At 40.2% G+C, this 11274-nt stretch overlaps 1 pseudogene; it reads left to right on the plus strand.

The window, feature by feature from the left end:
* The first annotated feature begins 3162 nt into the window (after nt 1-3162).
* On the plus strand, nt 3163-5530 carry LOC137025168 (interferon-gamma-inducible GTPase 10-like; annotated as a pseudogene).
* Nucleotides 5531-11274: the final 5744 nt, after the last annotated feature.

Genomic DNA, 11274 nt, shown 5'->3' on the forward strand with positions numbered 1-11274 from the left:
TCCAAATCCCACCCCACCCCAATCACAACCAACTAAAACAATAGCACCATTTAATATTTCAGCATTATTTCAGTCTGAAGCTATTCTATTTACTAGTTCTTCATGTCATTGTTTTTCTAACACAAGTAATTAAATTACAAATAATTTGTATATTGTATGTTGTTTTTGAGATTATGACCTGCTGTCAGTAACAGGATTTTCTCACACGTAAATGAAAAAAAAAAAAAAAAAAGAAACCACAACAACCCACCAAACCACTAATGACTGAAAGTGAAATGACGGATGAAAAGCTGACATTTCACAACCAATGTTCTGAAATGGTTTATAATTAAAATCTTTTGCAGTTTCGCTACTAAGCAAGCTCATACATAATAGCACCTATACTTGCAGTCAAAATGATTCAACCCCACAGAAACTAACAAGTAATGAAATGTAAGATTTTCTAAAGATAGAGTATATATATATATATATATATATATATATATCTATATATATATATATATATATATATATATATACACACTTTAGTGCCATATTAAATGCATTGATGTCAATATTTTTATTTTTTTTTTATTTTTTTTTTTCGAAATACAGATATACAAAAAAAAATCAGTGAGCTGGAAGCTTTTGCACACAAGAAATGGAGTGTCAGAAGCTTGTCGGAAACAAAACTACAACACTATTGCTTCCAATCTGAATGAAATAGGATTGGATAAGTTTATTGATCGTCATTTTTCAGAATTGTATACAATTGATTGCTCTGGTCTAAGGTCATATCATTTACATTTACATTTATGCATTTGGCAGACGCTTTTATCCAAAGCGACTTACATTGCATTATACCATACATTTGTATCTGAGTGTTCAATATCTTTCTGAGATATCACATGAAAGATGTGAAAATAAATTCCACCAGCCCTGTCTGTGGTGTGTTAAGCAAAGTACCAAATTCTGCTCTATTCAACAGATTTGGACCAGGTTTTGTCCATCTCTCCTGTCACCTACAAGACAACAGCACAAAGGCAACCTGGAGAAAGCAAAAACATAAAACAAAACACACACACACACCGTAACAAGGTCTTTATAAAGGACACACCCTGAAGTTTATTAAAATCTTTCTGCACTCAAGGAAGCTCATTCTGCATATTAGGTTTTGAAATGATGCTTATCACTCCACTCTTACTTATCAAAGGTAAGATCAGTTTGTATTGCATGATATATCAATAAATTTAAATACATATTTAATGTTTTTAATAAAATAGAAATGTTGGAATTCTGTTATATTTGAGATGTTTATGTTGTTTTTATGCAATTAAGGAATGCAACATATTGTTCAATATCTTTCAGATCAATTATGAAAATTATCACATCAGTTAGAGGTTTGCATGCTTGATTCTAAGTCCCAGAGGCTGAGCAGAAAATTCAGGACTCAAAATGGTGGGTTAAACTGTCATTTTATTTCCGCAAGTTTATATACATATTTAATTGTGTAATCATATGGTTGTACTTAACACTATTACTTTATTATTAATCAAATTTTCATTTCATTACTACTTTATAGAGCCACCATGTCGAATTTGGTAAATCCCTAGGATAATTGTAGATCATTGTGATAAAAGATCTGTTCAGAAATACAATGTGATTTGTGTATTCTAATGTGCTGCAATGCAAACGTGTGTTGGGCTCTTTAAGAACGTCCTCCCACCCCCCCTGGAGCTATCTTTATGAGTGATGTCGTATGTGTGACACGAGCTCTGTTAATAAAAAGATCATCACGTTCACCCGTGGCTGTCTCTGTAGATTTATCGGACAAACAACATGGTGTCAGAAGACGGCACGGACTTTTCTCCTGTGAGTTAATCAGTTTTGTTAAAAACTGATCGCGAAAGTTTTCTCGAGACCGCGCAGTGAGTGGCAATGGCGGATTGCTTTCGAAGACCAGACCCGCTCACTTTTGATGGAAAGTCACCGATAGTTGGCGAATCTTCGAGCAAGAGTATGACATTTTCATCGCCGCCGCGCACTATGATAAGCCTGCCAAGACAAGGGCGTATATCCTCCTCAATCTCGCGGGGCCGGAAGCCATAGAACGAGAGCGTTCATTTGTCTATGCAGCGGAGGTGCGTGCACCGGGCAAGAATGGCGCGATCTTGACTCCCGCTGAATCGAGAGAAGATCCAGAGTGCCTGAAGAGAAAATTTCGTTAAATATGCAACCCTCAACAAAATAAGACAATGGAAAGGCACAAGTTTCACTCTAGAAACCAAAAACAAGGTGAGACTATTGAGGCATTCATCAGTGATCTCAGAATTAAAGCTAAAAGTTGTCAGTTTGGAGAACTGACTGACGAGTTAATCTGTGATAGGATAGTATGTGGCATCAACAGTGAAAGCTTAAGGAAAGTACTGTTGAGAGACAGCGATCTAACTGAATAAAGCCATTTCAATTTGTCACATACATGAAATGACAGAGGAAAATAACAAGACGTTGGCTATACCTCAGAATGCCACTAATGTGGATGCAATTCATCCAGTTTCCAGCAAGAGGCGCCAGCACACAAGACATATACAAAGAAAAGAACAAGGCGATTCACCAACCATAACCAATTGTAAAAACTGTGGAAGCAATCATGCAGCAAAGAAAGAGAAATGCCCAGCTTTTGGACAACAGTGTCATAACTGCAAGAAAAAGAATCATTACAAGAAATGTTGCAGAGCACGCAGTCAGTTTAGTCAGAAGAAATTCAGTCACAGGAAAGCTGTACATGAACTCGACATAGACAAACCCCTTGACCATGATGACACTTTTTATGTTGATGGCATCGAATTTGACAAGTCTGTCAACACTGTTAACCCTCACGTGCCAGGGTTGGAGGAGGGATTTGTCACTTTACACATTAACAAAACTCCAATTGAATTGAAAGTTGACACCGGGGCAAAATGTAACGTAATGTCACAAACGACTTTTAAACAAACTGCCAACAACGAACGGCCAGCGAAACAATCAAAGACACCTAACCTTGTAGCTTACAGTGGAAGTAAAATCGAGACAAAAGGCTTGGTCACATTGCAGTGTGGCCTAAATGGGCAAAATCATTCACTTCCATTCTTCTTAGTGAATAAAGATGTCCAACCGCTGCTAGGATTTCGTGCATGCCTCGACATGGGTATCGTTACAATCAGCCCAGACGTGCATCATGTCAGTATGGAGGGCAGCACTGAAGACATTCTCACTGGATACAAAGACTTGTTCACAGACGAGCTTGGTGAACTCCCGATAACATATTCTATGACGGTGGACCCCAGCATACAGCCTGTAGTTCGTCCTGCTCATCGCATTCCTCTGGCAATGCAAAGCCGTGTAAAAGCGGAGCTGGACTGCATGGAGAGACTTGGCGTCATAACAACGATCTCAGAGCCAACAGACTGGGTCTCGTCCATGGTGGTTACGCATAAAAAGGACAGACAAGAAATCAGGCTGTGTATCAACCCAAAAGATCTCAACACTGCCTTGAAAAGACCACATCACCCAATGCGCAGTGTAGAGGAAGTGGCATCCCAGATGTCGGGAGCAACTGTATTTTCAGTGCTGGACGCAAAGAACTCTTTCTGGCAGATTCGCTTAGACCGCAAGTCCTCCATGATGACCACTTTCAGCACCCCATTTGGGCGCTATAGATTTCTTCGTATGCCTTTTGGCATAAACTCTGCAAGCGAAGTGTTCCAGCGCTCAATGGAGCAGTTATTTTCAGGATATCCCTGTGCGATTATTGTTGACGACATCATTGTCGGAGGTCGCAATACTGCTGAACACGACATTAATTTGCAAAGAGTGTTGAACAGAGCATGTGAGGTCAAACTCAAGCTAAACCCTGCTAAATGCAAATTTCGCCTGGATCAAGTCAGCTATGTGGGACACATCTTTACAAGTGAAGGCCTGAAAGCTGATCCTTCCAAGACAAAAGCAATCTCTGAGATGCCAGCCCCCTAATGTGCTGCAATGCAAACGTGTGTTGGGCTCTTTAAGAACGTCCTCCCACCCCCCCTGGAGCTATCTTTATGAGTGATGTCGTATGTGTGACACGAGCTCTGTTATTAAAAAGATCATCACGTTCACCCGTGGCTGTCTCTGTAGATTTATCGGACAAACAACAATAATGATCGCTCTAGCCAGTCATCTGGATCATCTTCAAATACATCACACACATTCAGCAAAGTAGAGACTAAAAACAAAAAAGCCGAGGAAAATGTAAAAACTGAATGTTTTGATGACCTTAAAAAAAAGAACATCAGAAAGCCTGAAAAAGAGGACAAAAACAAAAATGTGTATGAGGATTTTAGAGAGTATGTAAACAAAGAAGAAGAAGAGGAAGAAGATTCAGACTCTATTGGCTCAGAATTACAGGAAATGATAACTGGCTCTCGATCCGCAGAAAAAACAAACAAACTGAAAAGTAAACTGAAGGAGTTGGAGAATGTTACACTTAACATCGCTGTTACCGGGACGACAGGGGCAGGAAAGTCTTCCTTTGTCAATGCTCTGAGAGGACTTCGTAATGATGATGGGAGAGCAGCTCCCACAGGAACAAATGAGACAACCATGAAGCCGACATGTACTTACATCCTTTCATGCCAAACGTCAAAATCTGGGATTTGCCTGGAATTGGTAGTCCAAAATTTAAAGCAAAGAAGTACCTGAAAGATGTCAAGTTCAACACGTATGACTTCTTTCTCATAGTGACCTCTGAAAGGTTTAGGGAGAATGACATAGAGCTAGCCACAGGTCCACCATCCAGAAGAGCAATAAGCTATTTTATTTAATTCGTACTAAAATTGACAATGACGTTCGTGCTGAATCACACAAAAAAAACTTTGATGAGCAGACATTGCTCGATAACATCCGAGAGGATTGTAAGTCCAACCTGCTGAAAGTCGGAGTACCCAAAATATTCCTAGTATCTTCATTTCAATTGGAAAAATATGACTTTCAGAAGCTGATCAACACCCTCGAGGATGAACTTCCTGAGAACAAAAGATTTGCTCTCATTCAGTCTCTGCCCATTTATTCTCTAGAAGCCCTGGAGAAGAAGAAAAAGTACTTTAAGGAAATTATTTGGCTGAATGCCTTTGCGGCCGCTGTCGGGGCGATGCCTCCACTCCCAGGATTGTCAGTGGCCTGTGATTATGGCATCATGAAGAATTTCTTTCAACAAGTCTCTACCAGCTACGGCTTATCAAATGCAGCCCTAGAGGTGCTATCAGAACGAGTGAACAAACCGGTGGAACAACTGAAATCTGTTATGACATCACGCTTCAAAGATGGAGTCACTGATAAGATTGTACTAAATATGTTGTCTAAAACAGTCATTGCTGTAGCCAAGACACTGGGGACCATAATGGCTCTTCTGCCAGGAGGAGCTCTACCAGCGGGAGGGGCAGCTATCATCTCTGTGCACCACCTGCTTAACAAGGGACTGAATGAGATGACAGAAGATACCAAAAAAGTTCTTGATGCATCACAACTTGCCTAATATAAGACACAAATGAGCCTCAGATCAGGCTCTGATTTTATATAACAATTAACAGAAATTATATAACAGCTCTGATGTTGCAGAAAATGCGTATTGAATGAATACTAAAGAAAAAATCTTATTAGAAAGTAAACTTAGTAGTTTATCCATATATACTTCTTTGTAATTATGATTAAAATAAAAATTATTGGAATGTGATTCAGAGCATATAAAAAAAAAAATTTAAAACCAATTTTTTTTCCAATGTATGTCAATTTTATGTGTCTGTTTATAACAATGTATTTACTGTATAATGCATGCTGAACTTTGTGCAAGGAATAAAATATTGTTTTCACTGTGTGTAATTTAGTTTATTATAAGACTTCTCTCATTGGTTTTCCAATATCATCAAAAAACTTTAAAAACTACAATAACACAGACATGTTTAAGTAGAAATAATTTATCTTCCCTAACAATTGTTGCAACTAATGTTGTAGATAGGCCTGAAAAGGTCAACTAATTCCATAGACATTGACTTTTATACTGTACAAAATTTTCTGAATTTTTACATTTTCAAAAAAACATCACTTAGTATGATTTATAAGCTGTTTTCCTCATGGGAGCTAAAATGTGTCCCCAAAAGGACAAGGATTTTGGATATTGTTGGGGACATTTTGTCCCCATAATGTAGGATATACCTGAACCATACCTGTATATGTGGTTTACGGGAACTCTTCATAGGTGGAATGGTGGAAAGCAGTAAGTGTTCTCATAAGTGTTTACTCTGCAACAGTGGTGTGTGGTGGTGTTGTAAAATGAGGAGGCAACATCCTCATTTATGCCCGTTAAACAATTTTCCTGGTTAAGTTAGCATTATGTAAAATATAATATAATAGAACAAATACAATTCTATTTTGCATTTTTACATTTATCCCAAAATAATAACTAAAAACAGTAACAATTTAAACAATATATATTTAAAAAACTAATACTCAGCTTTTCTTTTTAATAGTCAATTTTCAGCAGTCATCAAGCTTGTACACTCTGATCACTCACTCAGACACAAAGATATACCTTTAATTTCACTATTGCTCACTAAAAAACCCTGCAGTAATCATGTTTTCTGTCCATTTTGAGTTTTGACATGAAATAAAGTTGTGATATCTTAGTGACAGTAGTTTACTTACTTTTTAATTAGTCTTCCCATTAATGCCATCACTGTCTTCATTCAGGCTGATTCAACAAGAACACACATGAAAAAAAGAGGCGGGATTTATCGCATGAACCAGTCATGTCCAAACATAAACTGATCATATCCAATCATAGCGCGATGGAGGCACTGCCTCCTCTCACGTGACTTTCCCCAATTCATTCTCAATTACCCCTTTTTTTCCGGTTCCAGCATGGCACCAGTGTTTGGCCTCGCCGCTGTGGCTGGATGCTTATCCCATCTAGTTTTATTTGTTTTCTGCATTATATTGCTGTTAAGTTTGTCCACAAATGTCTGTCTGCTGCATGGGTGTACGATCGCCAAACAATGCTTTTGATCCAATCCTCCATAGAGCTGTGCGGCGGTGTATGTACATGTAGTGGTCCGGGTGCGTCTTCAAGCCCCGTTCATATGTCCATCTACACATGTTGCCTGTATGCGGAATGGAGAAGAACTAATGCAACACACAGAGAAGCGGCGAAGAAGGCAAGGAAAAAGGACCGTGAGGCAGGTACATCTTAAAAAGATCCTGTAGCTTTGTGCTTGTTGATGGTGGCTTCAGATCGCCTAGTCTTTGTGCTGTCTTCCCTGACGTCTCTATGGCATTGGTTTCTGCCCTGGAGAAACCCTTCCACTGATTGCGGTGTGTGTGTCGTGCACCTGAGATCGCTGCCGCGAGTCTCTCCCTCTGCTTCAGATGTTGCTATTGCTCTATTCAAGATGACCAGTCGATGAGCGCTGGTACGTACTCTTCGTTTGAACTACAGATGACTAAGGTTGGTAGTTCAAATTCATTTTATTGTATTTAGTTTACCGGCCGCCTGGGTCAGCAGCCACTTTTCTGAGTGACTTTACTGAATTCTTGGTCCGATGCATAGTAAAACCCTGGGGATACTTCAACACACCCCATCTGCGTGCAGGCCAAAGTTCGAGAATTTCGCAACAGCGCATGCACAAGCAGGACAGAAGAGTCCACTAGGTGTCGATACGCATTAATGGTGTTAGACCTGACAGAACACAACAGAACAATTGGTGTAGTGGGAAGCCAATCACATTCTTGTAAGTACAAGAAAGATAAGTGAGACGAGAGTAGTTAGATGGCTTGAATGAAAATGTTTGTTCTTAAAGGTGCCCTAGATTCAAAAATTGAATTTACCTCGGCATAGTTAAATAACAAGAGTTCAGTATATGGAAAAGACATACAGTGAGTATCAAACTCCATTGTTTCCTCCTTCTTACATAAATCTCATTTGTTTAAAAGACCTCTGAAGAACAGGCGAATCTCAACATAACACTGACTGTTACGTGGCAGTCGGGGTGTACGCCTCCAATATTTGCATATGCTTGCCCATGTTCCCAACAACAGAACGTCTGGATCTGTGCACAGATGAATCATCAGGCTAGGTATGCAAGCAAGAACAATAGCAAAAAATGACAGATGGAGCAATAATAACTGACATGATCCATGATATCATATTTTTAGTGATATTTGTAAATTGTCTTTCTAAATGTTTCGTTAGCATGTTGCTAATGTACTGTTAAATGTGGTTAAAGTTACCATCGTTTATTACTGTATTCACGGAGACAAGACTGTCGTTATTTTCATTTTTAAACACTTGCAGTCTGTATAATGCATAAACACAACTTCATTCTTTATAAATCTCTCCAACAGTGTAGCATTAGCCGTTAGCCATGGAGCACTATCGAACTCATTCAGAATCAATGTAAACATCAAAATAAATACCGTACTTACGCGATTAGACATGCTGCATGACGAACACTTTGTAAAAATCCATTTATAGGAGGGTTATATTAGCTGTTTGAACTTTTTTTATATTGTTTAAGGCAAGCGCAAGCTCTTGGGGTGAGGAGCAAGAGATTTAAAGGGCCACACACTCTGAATTGGCTCATTTATAATTATGCCACAAAATAGGCAGGAAATGGGGTTTATCATTGAAACACATCATTATGACTGTTTTGTGCAGCATCTTCTGTATGGTATTTGTTTTATGCATATTGTATGATACAAACCTATGATTAACGTAAACTAACCTATACCAAGTTTGGTGCCTACGAGTTTGTATTTTAAAGATTTAAAGAGGGTGTATATGATATATTGATACATGTGCAACACATCAGAAGAGTCTTTAATAGTTTTTTCTTCAACAACTCAGCCAGTTTAATCATGCTCAAAGACAAGAGCCATAAACCCCCACAAAGGAAGTTCCCGGTACAGAAATTCCAATTTGCTCATTGGTCAGGTCCACCTTAAGAGGAGATACACAACTCCGACTCTCTCGCTTCTTCGGCAGACTCAAGAAATCTCCTGATGAGTTAAAGTTAAAGACATGCTGCATGACGAACACTTTGTAAAGATCCATTTTGAGGGTTATATTAGCTGTTTGAACTTTTTTTACGTTGTTTAAGGCAAGCGCAAGTTCTTGGGGTGTGGAGCACGAGATTTAAAGGGCCACACACCCTGAATTGGCTCATTTCTAATTATGCCACAAAATAGGCAGTTAAAAAATGAATTTAAAAAAATCTAAAAAAATCTCTTAAAGGGCCACACACCCTGAATTGGCTCATTTCTAATTATGCCCCAAAATAGGCAGTTAAAAAATGAATTTAAAAAAATCTAAAAAAATCTCTCTTCTTCGACAGACTCAATAAATCTCCTGCTGAGTTGGATCTCTAGACAAGGGCTTAATAAACTAACTTTTGTAAAAACCTCAAATTCAACCAAAATTTTTTACTTGTAGCTTGAAATCAGCTCCATGCCATAATGACATGAGTTATTTGTTTCTTGCTTACTTAAGCCATAACTGACTGTTTACTTGGATATTCTGAAAGTTGGGAATTGAGACAATGTCTGAATTTGTCCATTTAAGTGCAGGAAGATGTGAAGGAGAATTCATTTTATTACTTGCATTCTGTCTGTGAGTGTCACAGACACGCCAGGCTCTAGTCTCACCCAATCACAACGCACTCCCTCACCAGAATACTAACCACGCACACCTGACACTCATCACCATCCTCATCAGCTGCACTACAAAAGACATTCACAGGCACTGTCCGGTCTCGTTAACGCATACCTACCTGCTATGCTTACCTCAAGGACTCCTCTAATGACTACTTTCTCCAGCATTCTCCAAGATCCCTAGTGTTCTCCTCGTCTCCTGTGAGTGTCTCTGTGTCTCGTCTGCTCCACGTCTGCCTGCCATCCATGTGCCATCTCGCTGCATACAAGGATTCCATCAGGCTCGAAAAATTCATCCAGTTATCCATCAGATTCGCCACTCGTATGCAGCTGTGTCTCGAAGACCACTATCCTCCGCCAGCCAGAATCCGATAGCCACCCAGAACCAGCCAACGAACCCATGCATGTTGTATACTCATGTCTTTCGTCCACTGAGCGACAGAGGAGGCTGCCCCAGAATCTCTGTTTGTATTGCAGCCGCTCTGGGCATTACATCTCTGAATGCCCCACGCGTCCAGTGCGGCCAATTATGAGTGTTATCCTGCCTCGTGGAATAAGCTGAAACCACTCACTATTGTTGTAAACCTTACTGCTGTTAATTTCTGTCTTTCAGTCAAAGCGCTCCTCGATTTTGGGTCAGCTGGAAACTTCATCTCCGGAGCCCTCTGTCGCCAGCTCAAACTCAAGACCATCGCCACGTCAAAGATTTACCAAATCTACTCAGTAACTGGAAAATGGGACTGTGCAATCAACCTCATCCATGGTGAGTCAGTGCCCAGAGGGAAAATTTACTCCCTCTCCATCCTGAGGAGAAGGCCATGGAGGAGTACATAAATGAAGCTCTGTTGCAAAGCTACATATGTCCATCTACTTCCCCTGCTGCTTCAAGCTTTTTCTTTGTGGCGAAGAAGGACGGAGGCTTGCGGTCCTGCATCGACTACAGAGCTTTAAATAAGATCACCATAAAATTCCGGTATCCACTTCCTCTCGTCCCATCAGCGCTGGAACATCTATGTGGCACCACTGTGTTCACCAAGTCGGACCTCCACAGCGCATACAACCTCATCAGAATACGTGAGGGGGACGAGTGGAAGACAGCGTTTGTGACCCCTACTGGCCACTATGAATAACTTGTCATGCCGTATGGACTTGTCAATGCTCCCTCCGTATTCCAAGACTTCATGCATGAGGTGCCCCCGGAGTTCCTGCACAGGTCAGTCCTGGTGTACATAGATGACATCTTAATTTACTCCCGGAGCATGGCCGAACATCGCCAACATGTTGTGGAGGTCCTCCAATGCCTGAGGGACTACCATCTCTACCTAAAGGCCAAGAAATGCACGTTCCATCAGCCCTCAGTGCAGTTCAGTGCAGTTGGGTTATATCATCGATCACAGTGGCATCCTCATGGAGGAGAGGAAGGTCACTGCTGTCAAAGACTGGCCCACTCCTACATCTGTTCAGCTAGAAAGATTCCTGGGTTTTGCAAATTTCTACCGCAGATTCATCCGAAGTTACAGTTCCATCACCAGCCCGTTCGACCAATCTTCTCAGAAACAAGCCCAAGTCTTTGTCCTG

Source organism: Chanodichthys erythropterus, chromosome 8, assembly GCF_024489055.1.
Source record: "Chanodichthys erythropterus isolate Z2021 chromosome 8, ASM2448905v1, whole genome shotgun sequence".
Lineage (NCBI taxonomy): Eukaryota > Metazoa > Chordata > Actinopteri > Cypriniformes > Xenocyprididae > Chanodichthys > Chanodichthys erythropterus.